This window comes from Equus quagga, chromosome 8 (genome assembly GCF_021613505.1).
Source record: "Equus quagga isolate Etosha38 chromosome 8, UCLA_HA_Equagga_1.0, whole genome shotgun sequence".
Taxonomy (NCBI): Eukaryota; Metazoa; Chordata; class Mammalia; order Perissodactyla; family Equidae; genus Equus; species Equus quagga.
Window position 1 is genome coordinate 119168379 of NC_060274.1, and position 15306 is coordinate 119183684.

The 15306-nt window shown below is 40.5% G+C and overlaps 1 pseudogene; it reads left to right on the forward strand.

Annotated features, from left to right (window-relative positions):
- The first annotated feature begins 12003 nt into the window (after window positions 1-12003).
- LOC124243352 (olfactory receptor 9A4-like) lies at window positions 12004-12901 on the forward strand (annotated as a pseudogene).
- Window positions 12902-15306: the final 2405 nt, after the last annotated feature.

Below are 15306 nucleotides of genomic sequence, written 5' to 3' on the forward strand. Positions count from 1 at the left end.
TGTTCTCTTTCAACTACATGCCCACTCCCTGCCTGCACCCAGTGTTTCCTTGAGCAGCCCTCCTCTTTTTTGACTCCTTGGCCAGCTGGACTACTCCTGGGTCTATGTGATGCCAACCAGTACAAGGCTGTGGCACCTTTGTGTCATCAGCCTGTATTCAGTAGCAAGGTCACTCTAGAACTGCAGGCAAGAATATGTTGTGATCACTGGGGCCAAGAGACTATTGCAAAATCTTGTAATATAGTCAAAAAACATGGTTAGGTAATGAAAACCTGCTCAAATGGAGATTCAGGCCAAGACCAAGAAAATTTAAGCTTGAGTGTCTCTTCAGGGCTTTGTGGGAGAACAGAGAGATTCAGTTTGCTTGGTCATTTTGGTTGTCTGGTTGTCTTAAAAGGGGTTTCCAAGCAGATTCCTGCCTTGCTTAGACCCTTCTCCATTCCCATGACCAGTGCTCTCTCTGCTCCAAGTTTGGCTCCAGGAGCCCCCTTTTCTCCCAACCCCGAGGCCCAGCCTCAGTTCAGACTGAGGGGCCTCTGTATCCCAGAGGGGATGGGGTTAGGGGCATGTGAACAAGGGTCTCTGGGGACCAGAGATGAGGACACAGAAGCTGAGCTTATCCTCTTACACCCTTGCTACTCTTTAAGTAATGTTCACATCTGCTCAGTCTGCAATTTCTCCATGGTAGGATGGTCATGTGCTCTAAGGATAAAACAGACTCTGGCAAGAGGCTAAACCCTGTTGATCAGTCAGAAATGCTCAGTCCTATCGAAACAGGCCTCATCATGGTACAAACTGAGTCGTCTCCATAAGACTGACTCTTTCTCCTGGAGATGGCTATATCAGTCCCCCAAAGCAAAATACAGAACCTCATTTCCCCAAACAGGCAGGACATTTCCTGGTAGACAAATGGATAAAGGAATCATTGATTAGATAAGCTGTATGGATCCAAAAAGTGTCACAGACATGACTCTCACAGGAAATGGGGTCTTGGGGAATTGCTTTTTGAGAGTGGGGAGTTTGCCTCAGTTGTGTGTATGTGAGTATATTTGTGGAGGGGCTAGCGCATTAGCCCTGAGGATACTTTAGGGAGCTCTGCCAGTAACCTGTGGAAGACTGACACAGTAATTTGATGTTCTGTATTTCCTGGACCTTTCCCAGTCATATATGTTCTCTTTTGCTGTCTCTATAAGTATATTTGTTGCTCTCTTCAGAGGCCACGGAGGATTGCAATCATTTGGTACTCTTCTCTCAGATCCAGTGGAAGTTGAAGTCACATGATGTAGCATCATACGTCTTTGTCAGATCTATGGTCACACACTTGAAATCCTGACACTGATTGATGACACTAAATGGGAAAAGAAAGCATGGGTAAGGTGCATTCTTTTAACCCTGCATTTTGCTGATTCTGGTCTGCCCTCTTCTCTTCCCAAATCCAACTCTACACTGATCATTTCTTGTCGTCTCTCCTGTAAGCATTTATAGACTCACAGTCTTGAAATAACTCAATCTGTGTTTGGTAAGAAATATCTTATGGGCCATGTGTCCATTTGCCTTCTGGAAATAATGTTCTAGTACTGTCTGTACGATGTTCACAGCAGGAGGGCTGAGAGGAGGAGGAAAGAGATTTCTCTTCCTTTCCTAGGTAGAGTTAGCTTTTAGGAAAAACTTTGTTGCACTTCTCCCACCTCTTTTTCCGTCATTTGGTCCCTTTCACTCTGACTGGAAAGAGTCTGGTGTCATGGAAATGTCGTGAGTTTTGGAGTCTGGTAGATGTGGGGTCAAATTGTGGCTCTGCCACTTCCCAGCTTGGTGATATTCAACACATTTCTAAGCCTCTCATCCTCAACCCAACTGTCTTTTAAATGGAGATTAATAAAAGCTTTTCTGATAGCATCATTGTGAACACTCCAGGAAATTATAGGTGTAAAGTACTTAACAAGTGCCTGACATTTAGTAGACATGAATGAATGTGTCTTAATTTCCTCCCCTCTGTGGGAAGGCCAGTTACAGGCTGGGGAACTGACGTGCTTTCTGTCTGACTCATTTTCATACATACACTGGGAAAGTCATGTTCTCCACTAACACTTATGTCCATGGACTGATTCATAGGAGGTAGCTCTTGGGAGTTAAAGTTCATGCTTTAAGCCATAGACAATTGCTTATAATAAACTTTCTTTGCATAAGGAAGCCAAATCTGGGAAACTTGTAAGAACTTTGTAATAAAATGTGATCTATGGGTTAAAAGAGACCTACGAGATATGTCAAACAAACTGCATGCATGTGGATTCGTTTGGATCCTGATTTGAAAAAATAACTCATTGTGTGACTACTCTCTTCTCTTCTAAGAAATGTTTGAAATTTTCTATAATAAAAGTTTACCAAAAATCTATCTCTGGGAATAGATGGGTTGGAAGAAAGCAGAGGAATGGAACAAAGAGCCAAGTCTCAGCCTTTGTGCTCTTCCAGGACAAACCCACTGAATCTCAGGTCTGATCTCTCAAAGTAAATCAAGATCCTTCGAAAAATGTGGTATATTCACATACTTGCCAGTGAACATGGAGTTGTTGATTCAATGCCACCTTTTCTCTGCCTTCTGGTATAGTAAGCCAATAAAATACTTCTCATCACTACTTATGTCCTGGAGAAACTTCTAGAAATTAAATGAAACCCCATTTAACAGAAATTTCTTTGCTGTTGCCTCCCTTGTGCCAACAGGCCCATAATTATATCTGATCTGGGAACAGGGAAGGCTGGTAGGGGACTCTGGGACTGGCTATTGCTGGCAATCACCATAAACCCTAGAGTACTGGTACTCAATCTACACAGAGCATTAGGATCACCTGAAGGTCTTGTTAAAACATGGATTGCTGGGCTTCCAGTTCAGTAGTTCTGGTGTAGGTGCCCAAGAATTTACATTCCTAAGAAATTCCCAGATGATACTGATACTGCTCTCCAGGGACCACACTTCACAATGAAGAGGAAGGGGACTGTGCCATCTAGAAAAGGGTAATTTCAAATACTTCTTTTTCTCTTTGGCATGCCTCTCTGCATAGAATTGTTTCATTGCCAGAAACATTTTTATGGGGTTGTTCTATTTTTGTAGTTGAGTTGTATGAGTTCTTTACATATTTTTGAAACTAACCACTTATTGAATATTTGTAAATATTTTCTCCCAGTTTGTGGGATGTATTTTCATTTTATTGATGATTTCTTTCGCTGTGCAGAAGCTTTTTAGTTTGATGTAGTCCCATTATTATTTTTTCTTTTGTTTCCTTTGCCTGCAGAGACATGGTACTCAAAAAGATACTGCTAAATTGATGTCAAAGAGTGTACTGTGTATGTTTTCTTCTAGGAGTTTTATGGTTTCAGGTCTTACATTGAAATCTTTAGTCCATTTTCAGTTAATTTTTGTTTATGATAAGGTGTAAGATAACGGTCTACTTTCATTCTTTTGCATGTAGCTGTCCAGTCTACCCAATATCATTTATTGAAAGTCTTTCCTTTCTCCAAGGTGTGTTCTTGGTTCCTTTGTTGAGAATTAGCTGTCCATAGATGTGTGGTTTTACTTCTGGGCTCTCGTTTCTGTTCCATTGATCTGTGTGTCTGTTTGTCTGCCAGTATCATGCTGTTTTGATTACTATAGCTTTGTAGTATATTTTGAAATCAGGTATTGTGATATCGTCAGCTTTGTTCTTTTTTCTTAGGATTGCTTTGGCTACTGGGGTCTTTTGTTGTTCCATATAAATTTTAGGATTCTTTGTTCTATTTCCCTGAAATATATCATTGAGATTCTCATTGGAATTGCATTGAATTTGTTGATTGCTTTAGGTAATATGGACATTTTAACTACTTTTACTCTTCCAATCCATGAGCACAGATTATCTTTCCATTTCTTTATGCCTTCAATTTTGTTCAACAATCTTATATTTTCAGTGTAAAGGTCTTTCACTTGCTTGGTTAAATTTATTCCTGGGTATTTTATTCTTTTTGTTGCAATTGCAAATTGGATTGCATTTTTCATTTGTCTTTCTGCTAGTTCATTGTTAGTGTATAGAAATGCAACTCATTTTTGCATGTTGGTTTTGTACCCTGCAACTTTGGTGTATTTTTTAATTATTTCAAATCAGTTTTTAGTGGATACTTTAGGGTTTTCTATATATAGAATCATGTCATCCACAAATAGTGACAGTTTTACGTTTTCCTTTCCAATTTGGATCCCTTTTATTTCTTTTTCTTACCTAATTTCTGTGGCTAGCAATTCCAATACTGTGTTAAATGAGAACAGTGACAGTGGGTATCCTTGTCTTGTTCCTCTTCTTAGAGGAATCACTTTCAGTTTTTCACAGTTGTATGATCTTAGCTGTAGGTTTGTCACATATGGCCTTTATTATGTTGAGGTTCTTTCCTACGATACCCATTTTATTGAGAGTTTCTATCATAAATGGCTGTTGAATCTTGTCAAATGCTTTCTCTGCATCTATTGAGATAATTATGTGATTTTTGTTCTTCATTTCATTAGTGTGGTGTATCACATTGATTGATTTGTGGATGTCAAACCATCCCTGCATTCCTGGAATAAATCCCACTTGATTGTGGTGTATGATCCTTTTCATGTGTTATTGTCTTCAATTTGCTAATATTTTGTTGAGGATTTTTGCATCTGTGTTCATCTGCAATATAGGCTTTAATTTTCCTTTTTTGTGTTGTCCTTGTCTGGTTTTTGGATCAGGATAATTTTGGCTTCATAAAATGAGTTAGAAAGGATCCCAACCTCTTCAATTTTTTTGTAAGAGTTTGAGAAGGCTTGGTATTAAATCTTCTTTGAATATTTGGTAGAATTTTCCAGAGAAGCCATTTTCTCCTGGATTTTTGTTTTTTTTTGGAGGGTTTTGATTACTGTTTCAATCTATTTACTTGTGATTGGTCTATTCAGTATTTCATCTTGATTCAGTTTTGGGAGGTTGTATGGTCCTAAGAATTTATACATTTCTTCTAGCTTATCCACGTTGTTGGCATATAGCTTTTCATAGTATTCTCTTATAATCCTTTGTATTTCTGTGATATCCATTGTAATTTCTCCTCTTTCATTTCTAATTTTATTTATTTGGGCCTTCTCTCTCTTTTTGTTAGTGAGTCTGGCTAAGGGTTTGTCAATTTTTTTAATCTTCTCAAATAATTAGTTCTTCATTTCATTGATCCTTTCTATTTTTTTTGACTCTATGTCATTTATTTCTGCTCTGATTTTTATTATTTCCTTCCTTCCAATGACTTTGAGCTTTGTTTGTTCTTCTTTTTGTAATTCTTTTAAGTATAGTGTTAGATTGATTATTTGAGATTTTTCTTGTTTTTTGAGGTAAGCTTGTAGTACTACAAACTTCCATTTTAGTACTTCCTTTGCTTCATCTCATAAGTTTTGGTATGTCGTATTTTTATTTTAATTTGTCTTCAGGTGCTTTTTGATTTCTCCTTTGATTTCTTCATTGATTCAATAGTTGCTAAGTAGCATGTTTTTTTAGTCTCCATATATTATGACTTTTCCAGCTTTTTGTAGTTGATTTTGAGTTTCACACACTGCAGTTAGAAAATATTGTTTACGTGATTTCAATCTTCTTAAATTTATCAAGGCTTATGTTTTGCCCTAACATATGGTCAATCTTTGAGAACGTTCCATGTGCACTTGAGAAGAATATGTATTCTGCTGATTTGGATGGAATATTCTCTATATATCTAATAAATCAGTCTGGTCTAGTGTTTCACTTAAGGCCGCTGTTTCCTTGTTGACTCTTGGTCTGGATGATCTATCCACTGATGTAAGTGGGGTGTTAAAGTCCTCTACTATTATTGTGTTGCTGTCAATTTCTCCCTTTGGGTCTGTTAATAGTTGCTTCATATAGTTTGGTGCTTCTATGTTAGATGCATATATATTAATGTGTTATATCTTCTTGATGGAATGTCCCTTTTATCATTATATAATGTCTATTATTGCCTCTTGTTATCTTTTTGGCTTGAAGTCTAGTTTCTCTGATATAAATATAGCTATGCCTACTTTCTTTTGGTTGCCATTTTCTTGGAATATCATCTTCTGCCCTTTCACACTCTGAGCCTGTGTTTGTCCTTAGAGCTGAGATGTGTTTCCTGGTGGTAGCATATTATTGAGTCTTGCTCTTTCATCTGTGCAGCCACTCTGTGTCTTTTGATTGGTGAATTCAATCCATTTAAATTTAGAATGTTTATTGATATATTAAAGCCTAATACTCCCATTTTATCTTTTGTTGTCTGATTGTTCCACATTTCTATTGTTTCTTTTTCCTTGTATTTCTGTCTGCCATTTCGGTTTGATGGTTTTCTGTGATGTTTTTCTCAGTTTCCTCTATATTTCTGATTTGTGACTATTCTCTCATTTTTTGTTTTGTGATTACCATGGGATTTGTATAAAAGATCTCATAGATGAGGTAATCCTTTTTCTTTTGACAGCGTCTTGTCTCCATTACTCTGTGCCGATTCCACCCTTTTACTCTTCCCCTTCTGTGTCCTTGTTGTCACACCTTATCTTTTTTGTGTTGCGAGTTTGTGGCCAAATTGAAGGGGTTACAGTTATTTTTGATGCTTTCTTTCCCTTTAGCCTTTATGTTATAATTGTTTACTAACCTATTCTGATATGGAGTTGCAATTTTCAGATTCTGTCTGTCTATTTTTCACCTTTCTCAAAGCTTTGTAAACCTTTGCTTTTCTGTTTCATGTAGAAGTGCTCCTTTCAACATTGTAGAAGGGTGATGAACTCCCTCAGCTTCTGTTTGTCTGGGAAAGCCTTTATTTGTCCTTCATATCAGAAGGATAACTTTATTAGATAGAGTATTCTTGGCTGATAATTTTTATCTTTCAATATTTTGAATGTATTATTCCACTCTCTCCTAGTCTGTAGAGTTTCTGCTGAGAAATCTGCTGATAGCCTGATAGGGGTTCCTTTGTAAGTTATTTTCTTCTCTCTGGCTGCCCTTAACATTCTTTCTTTGTTATTGACTTTTGACAATTTTAATATAATATGCCTTGGAGAAGGTCTTTTTGTATGGAGATAATTAGAAGTTCTATTAACTTCATGTTCTTGTATATCCAGTTCTTTTCCCAGGTTTTGGAATTTCTTAGCTATTATTTCTTTAAATAAGCTCTCTACTCCTTTCTCCATCTCTTCTTCTTCTAGGCCCATTATCCTTATGTTGGTTTTCCTAATTTAGTCTAATATTTCTTGTAGAATTTATTCATTTTTAAAGGATCTTATTTTCCTCCCCTCTTCCACCTGAATTATTTCTAGGTTTCTGTCTTTGAGGTCACTAGTTCTCTCTTCTGTACGGCCTACTTTACTTCCAAAGCTTTCTACTTTATTTTTCATCTCTTTAATTATGTTCTTCATCTCAAGCATATCTGTTTGGGTTTTTTTTTTAGAGTTTCAGTCTCTTCGGTGAAGTATTCCTTCTCTTCATTAATTTCATTTCTGAGCTTATTCAACTGTCTTTCTGAGTTTTCTTGTAAGATTGATTTTCTTTATGACAGCTATTTCAAATTCTCTATCAGTTAGATTGTAATGTTCTGTGACTTCAAATTTGGTTTCTGGAGAGTTGCTATTTTCTTTCTGTTCTGCCATGTTACTGTAGTTCTTCATGGTACTTGATCAGTTACTCCTCTGCCAGTGCATTTGTGGTAGTAACCACCTTTCTCATTGGGGTATAACTTTGGTTACTTTGGTTCTGAGCTGCTTCTGGTTGTATTTGAGAGCCTGCACTTTTCATGCTCTACTGCCAGTGCAAGAGGTGTTGTCAGTTCCATCTTTGTGTTGCTTTTGCCTCTGAGGTTGCTATTGCCTTGCAACTTACAATGTTGATGCAGTTTCGGGTGCTGCCTCAAGTGTCACTTGCCTGTGAGCACTTGCACTGCTTGTGGGGTTGCCTGTGTCTTGGGTGCTTCCCCTGGCTCTCTGTGGGCTCTCCATAGGGTTGGGTGCTGCTGTTCCAGGCACCACTTGCTTTGCTGCCCCTGGGTTTTCTACAGGCGCTGGCAGCACTGCTGCCAGGGGTACTGGGTTCACAGGTGTTCCTGTTGCTGCTGGGGGCCCAGGATCTTGTATGGAGCCCCTGCTGCTGGTAGAGCTGGTGTCAGTGGTGCCACCACTAAGGGCTGGGTCACACGTTCTGCAGTGGTTTTTGAAGCCCCAGGTCACAGATGCCACCTGCCACTGCTGGGGGAGGGGAAGTGGCTAAGCCACAAATGCTGTTGCTGCTCCTGGAGTCTCTGCCATACACCTATGTGCTTTCTGAAACCTCTGGTCAGGGCACCCCACCCCTGCCAGGAAAATCCATGTTTTAGATGCTGTCCCCACTGCTGGAAAGATTGGAGCTATTACTGGGGGCTGGGGAGGGGGCTGGGTCACTGGCACCACTCTGTGTCCTGAAGCTTCAGGATGTGTGTGCCACCACCACCACTGTGGGGGTCAGGGGGGCAGGGGCTAAGCTGCAAGTGAGCTCTCAGGTCCTGCACCCTCTGGTCAGTGTGAGCATCCACCTTTTGGATCGCCATTGCCAGGGTTGGTGAAGGGTGTTGCCCTTCTAGTTCCACTGCCTCCCAGAGGTCCAGTCCACCCACCATCAGATGTATAGATGCATGGACCTCTCAGGCATTCTGGTATGCTGTGCAGGGAGTCCATTGTTGATCAATGGATGTTTGACTGGTTATAACTTAGAGGGGAAAGACGAAGGGAATAACTCACTCAGCCATGATGCTGACGTCACTCCATGAGGGAATTTTTAAAATGTGAGAAATAGCCACTCCTGACCCCCTTTATTTCCTCTTCTGAGCGTCATCCTCAGGCAACATGAGTCTTTAGAAGTCATTCTTGAAAGTTACTCCTGAGCATGCCTGTTGCTCTGCATGGTCTGCTTCCCTTTCCTAACAATTTTAAGTTGCGTTTTTCTTGAATCAGTGATCCTTGGTTGCTATAAATCTTCAAATGTTTTCCAGAGTTCTGATAAAGTTAGTTCTGACAGTTTCTGCTTGTTTTCTGCTGTTTTTGTGGAGGAACAGGAGCTTGGAGTGGCCTCATCCACCATTTTACTCACATCACTTGCCCATCTCTGGCATGTAGGTTTCTGATATATGTCTTTGAATGGTTTGTGGTGTCTTCTGCTTGGGTGGTCTTAGGCTCTGTAGGGCTAAATGGAATTAGAAATATGCAAAGAGGAGAGCAGGAGGCTGGTTTGAACTGCTTTGTGGTAACCAGGACTTGGAGCCTTGGAGAAAGGCAGCCTGGGTGCTGAGAAACTCCCGACAAAAGAGATTTCAAGTTTGGCCATTTAAAAGAACCTTTAAGAGTTCTAAAATTTGGTTAGTCCCAGGAGAGAAGGCTGAACGTTTCTTTGGCTTTCCCTTGACTGCATGCCGAGAATTTCTGACCTTGGACAGATTTATACTCCCCTTGGGGACACATTGGGGAGGGAAATAAGGAGTGAGAAAGTCAGAGAGAGATGATTGGGCTTCCCACAGCACTATTATTATCGGAACTTTTTATATGTGCTAGTGTGAAGAATGTTTTCTCTTTCACTGAGAATGAAGACAGCAGCAGCTTGCTCTGGCCCACAGAGGATGCTCAGCACTAGTCAGACTGAACATAGTAGTCTGGGCAACATCCTTGAGAGCTATAGAACTTTCCAGTTCAATCTTTTTCTCTGGAGGTAAGTGTCTTTCATGAGTTTCCCTCTGTGAAAGACAGAATAGGAGAGGATCAGGATGGGAAGTTTTGGGTCTGGCTTCCTTCTAGAACAAGGATACCTACAGCCTGAAGAGTGGGCTAGGGGAGCAGAAGAGTGGATGGGCTCATCTTCAAATCCCCACTCCTTGTGCAGCAGAGAGTAGATTCAACTCTTTGCTGACTCAAATTGGACATAAGCACAGCTCCTTGCTCTTGTCAGGACCCTCCTCTCCTTTCTTTTCATCTGGTCCTGGCTAAACAGAAATGATGGAATGCAGACTACTGAGCTCTCCAAACAATTGTTACCCAATTGCCATTTTATGAGGGATCTGCAAAGAAAGGACTGCATGTTGACAGGGCAGTGTTTCAGTGAATACTGAAGGGAGACAAAGCAGAGTTGACTTCAAAATTGGCCATAGCCAAGACTAGATAAGCTTTGTTCATGAATTCATTCTTTTATTGATCGATTCATTGACTTATTCATTAAAAAATATTCATCAAGGGGGCTGGCCCAGTGGTGCAGTGGTTAAGTTCACACATTCTGCTTTGGCGGCCCAGGGTTCACTGGTTCAGATCCCGGATGTGGACTTACGCACCACTTGGCAAGCCATGCTGTGGCAGGCGTCCCACATACAAAGTAGAGGAAGATGGGTACGGATGTCAGCTCAGGGCCAGTACTCTTCAGCCAAAAAAACAAACAAACATAAAAAGAGCAGGATTGGCAGCAGATGTTGTCTCAGGGCTAATATTCCTCCAAAAAACAATTATTCATCGAGTATCAGAAACAGTAAGCAAGCATGGCAAACTTTCTGCTTTCATAGAGCTTACATTATAAAATGCAAGAGAAAATAAACAAAAAGTAAAGAAATAATTTCAGTTGAGGAGAGCTAAGAAGATAAATATATCTTGGTGAGGTGACAGAGAGTGAAGGGTGGTATGTGTCCTTTTAGAGAGGATGATGAGGAAAGGCTCCCTGAGCTTGGGTACTTGAGCAAAGACCTGAAGGAAATGAAGAATGGAACACAGAAATCCTAGGGGGCTCAGGACCTTGGGTCTATTTCATGTTGGTGACAGGTGAATCTTTAATTTTACATATAATTGTGGAGGAAAAACCTGGTTATAAAAGGAACATTGGCTCTAGGGAGACTTTTTGAACTTCTGTTAGACTGAGAGCATGGCCACTTTTATGCAGGGTGTGGACTGGGCCCAGATTTCACATTTGGTGCCTTTGACTTCCTGCTGGATCTAAGGTTTTGAGCTCTTGTGAAGGCAGAGGATGTTGAAATTGGACCTTTAGTCTCTTGTCTGTCAGTCCCAGCATGAGGTCAGTGTGGGACAGGTGGACATCGAGGGTGGAAGCTCCTCCCACGCTCTCCTCTAGACCCTCTACCTGTTAGTCTTAAGTTGGTATTAGAGTCTGGGAGAGAGAGGCCCCTGACTGACTAAGCCCAGGGGCTTGTTAGCCTACCTCCTATGAGAAGACACATTCACTGGGGAGAAAAGCAAGGCAGACTTTCCCTTCCAAGAGTAGGGAGAAAGAAAACAGTAATTCACTCAGGGAACTAGCTGACCAGTAGCCTGAGAAAGACACTCCTTGTCCTCAAGATATTACAGAAATTCCTCAAAGAGTTCCCCCACATTCATACCCACCTGTGATACCAATGATGCTCGAGGTAAAGGAAAAGCTTCAAAATGAATATGACGCAAATGGACCCTGAGTCAGGAAGAAACAAAGTAAGCATATAACCAGCTCTGGGTAGGATTGGTGGGAAAACTTTTCCATAGGATGTGATCCTGGAGCAGGGTTCACAGGACAGCATATACTTGGTAGACCAGATAGTTTGGGCATTTCAGACGAAAGGGACTTAGTGGTGAAAAGGAGCACAGTGGTCAAGGAAGCAGACCTTCCCTGTGTGTGGCTGTTCAGAGCAGAGTGGGAGGCAGGATAACCTGTAGATTTAGATGCAGATGGTGCCTGCTGAGAAAGGGGCTGTCTTGCTCATGGTATAGCATTGGTGACTGTGTTCATCTTCTTGACCAGATTCAATTTTCTTCATATATCATGTATTTTCTTAAAAAATAGTAGCACTGACCATGTAGAGGGAACAGTAGAACATGAACTCTTCGTGGTGATGTTGTCAAGCCTATGAAGACAAGGGGAACATCTTTCTCTGCCTGGAACTTTTTCTACTTCTTTTGAGATCAGGAGCAATGTTATCTCTTTTGCTTTCTAGATTTCACAAAGAACAAGAGCTCAGAACTAAATGTTAGGGAATCACTCCAGTGCCACTGAATTTTATCTCTTAGCCTTCCCTGGCTCCCAAGAATTATGTTGTTGTCTTATTTGCTAACTTCTCCCATTTCTACTCTGTGACATTGATTGGAAATACTGTCATCATCATGATGGTCTGTGTTGATAAATGTCTGCTGTCCCCCTCGTATTTCTTCCTTGGTCACCTATCCATCCTGGAGATCCTGATCACATCCACTGCTGTCCCCTTGATGCTCTGGGGGTTGCTGCTCCTTGGAATGCAGACAGTATCTTTGACTGTGTGTGGTGCACAACTGTATTACCTTTGGGTTTGTCAGAGTTTATATTAATGGGAGCAATGGCTATGGAGCATTACGTGACTGTCTGTAACCCTCTGAGGTACAACATCATTATGAACAGCTGCACCTACAACTTTGTGGTAATTGTATCTTGGGTGTTTGGGTTCCTTTTTCAAATTTGGCCAGTTTATGCCACATTTCATCTTTCCTACTGCAAATCAAATGTGGTGAACAATTTTTTCTGTGACTGAGGGCAATTGCTCAAACTATTGCAATAACGCTCTTTTCATGGAGTTTACCTTCTTCTTAATGGCTGTTTTTGTTCTTTTTTGGTTTTTGATCCCTGCAGTTATCTCCTAAACCTACATCATCTCCACCATCCTCAAGATCCCCTAAGCTTCTGGCCAGAGGAAAGCCTTCCCTACATGTGCCTCCCATTTCACCTTTGTCATGATTGGCTGTGACAACTGCCTGTTCCTGTGTGTGAAACCCAAGCAAACACAGGCAGCTGAGAACAACAGGGTGGTGTCACTGGTGGTTTCAGGGGTGACCCTTTTTCTGAGCCATTTTATCTTTACCCTCCAGAATGACAAATTCATAGAGGCCTTTTGAGATGTCATGAAATGCTGCTGTCAACTCCTCAAGGATTAGCTCTGTCCTAAGGGCAATCACGTACTCATCATCATGCACCTGAATAATCTGAAAGCACTCACTCAAATGTTAAATGATCATTTTCTTCATCAAATAGTTTGTGATCTACAAAGGAATTTTAAGATACCGACAGTGCCTCATTTTCTAACTAGATATTTCCTCCATGGGAGATCACTTTATTATTTTTTAACTGGATATATACATTTGTACACACTTTTATTTATTTGTTTATTTTTTTCTGCTTTATCTCCCCAAATCCCCCTGGTACATAGTTATATATCTTAGTTGCAGGTCCTTCCAGTTGTGGCATATGGGATGCCACCTCAACGTGGCCTGATGAGTGATGCCATGTCCGCCCCCAGGATCCGAACCATCGAAACCCTGGGCCACTGCAGCGGAGCGCACGAACTTAACCACTTGGCCATGGGGCCGGGCTCGAGTACACACTTTTCTAGCTAAACTACATTTCACAAAATAAGTTAGACAAGTATAAATGTACAAAATACGTGTGATTTTTTAGAACACTCAGATATTTGAATGGGAAAAGTGAGGAAGTGTAATTCATTCTCTGACAGCTGACCTAAATGTTTGATTCTGGGTGCTGAGGTCATCTTCCCTTATATGTCTTGTGCTTCCAAGATTTTCTTATTGCCGGAAGCTCCCTATATTAGCTCCCTGAGTGATCCTAAGTCCAGCCTCAGGCTTCTACCTTTTCTTGAGTTTCCTGTCCCAAAGTCTAAGAGTGACAGGACCTCTCTGTAGATTTTCTCAATTGGCAATTGTGAGCATGAACTCACTCCATAATGCTGACTCTTTACGAATCTCGGGACCAGATTTCTGTTAATACAGACACGTTTCTAATTGGCGGACTTTCTCAGATGGTGGAGGGAGGGTCTTGGAAAGAGGCATTTTCTTATCTGGCATCACTCATATCACCATACCAGCCCCAAATGTGTGAAGGCAACGGGGCTGTATTCTGGGAGCTGAAGTGACAAGGGAGTACTGACCTTGCTGTTTCTCTGGGCTGAGACAGGAGTGCAAATAAAGAGGCAACCCCTGGTCACTTCACTCTGCATTTCTCACATTGTTCAATCTTGACATATGCTTTCCATCTCCCTTCTCTCTTAGATACCTCATGTCCCCTCCCTTGCCTAGTTTCTTTTCTGATTCTTTTTCAGGTCTCTCCATGAATGTCAGATTCATTTCTGTGTTCTTTTCCCCCATCTCTTTCCTTACAAGGACCAACTATACCAAGATGCCTTTCAGCTCAACCCTGAGCTTCCTCATCTGTATGTCTCAGTTCCAGTATTGTACCATCCTTGGTCTTGTCACATCCAGTATTCTCAATTAACATTTCTGTGTCATATGAGACTAGCTTACAAATTTCTTCTCCATCATTATTTGTAAACACACAAGTTTAATATTAGCAACCCAAATGTATATCAAAAGGTGACTGTTTAAATAATTTATGGAACTTCCATTCAGTCAAACATTAGGCTGCTACAAAAACAATGAGAAAGTTTTCTATGTCATTAAAAGAAAGATCTCCAAGAAATACTGTTGAGTAAGAAAAGCAAAGAGCAGAACGTTTTATTTAGCTTGTTACCTCTTTGTAAGAAGAAAGTAAAAATTAATTTATATTCATATTTGCATGAAGAAAGGTCTGGAAACAGAGCACAGGAAACTGGTTATCTTTGGGATAGCTGGGATATCTTTGGGATAAACTGGGAATGTGGTGGTCATAAGGGGAATAATAAGAATCACGCGGGGAATAAAACTCTTTATTATGTAGGTTTTTACATTCCACTTCATAATAATTCCTTACTAATCAAAAATAAAAGAAATCACCCTGCATTTTATATTAATCTAAATTTGAGACAGAGCTATTCCAGTGTGATGCTGGTGATGATGGGGTAATTTGCTTATCTTAACCCAAGTTCCCCAAACCCAGAAGTCAAGAACTTCATCACTTCAGAAAGGAAGAGTAAGAAAAAAAGACATTTCTGTACTTGATTTGTAATGAGGGGAGGGGCATTATAAGAAGCTGGGAGAATTGCAGCAGAGAGTCTCTCAAGAGAACATTCTGAGTGATTTTGTGCCCTGCTATATTAGTAGAAGTTGAGTGAAGGTGTGTGCCATCTAGGAAGTAGATAATTGCTTTAATCCCTTACAAAGCTTTCAAAGTGATGAAATAATTAGTCCCTTCTGAGTCAGTGCAGAAAAACTTCTCGAGTGGAGAAAAATGTTTTTCCTGATTTCGAGATGGCTCTGACATTTACAGATGCCCAAAGATAGAGAAATCTCCACCGACTGTCTGGTGGCATTAGAGAAGACCTTTAGTTAAGGATTAAACAGCAATATGTTAA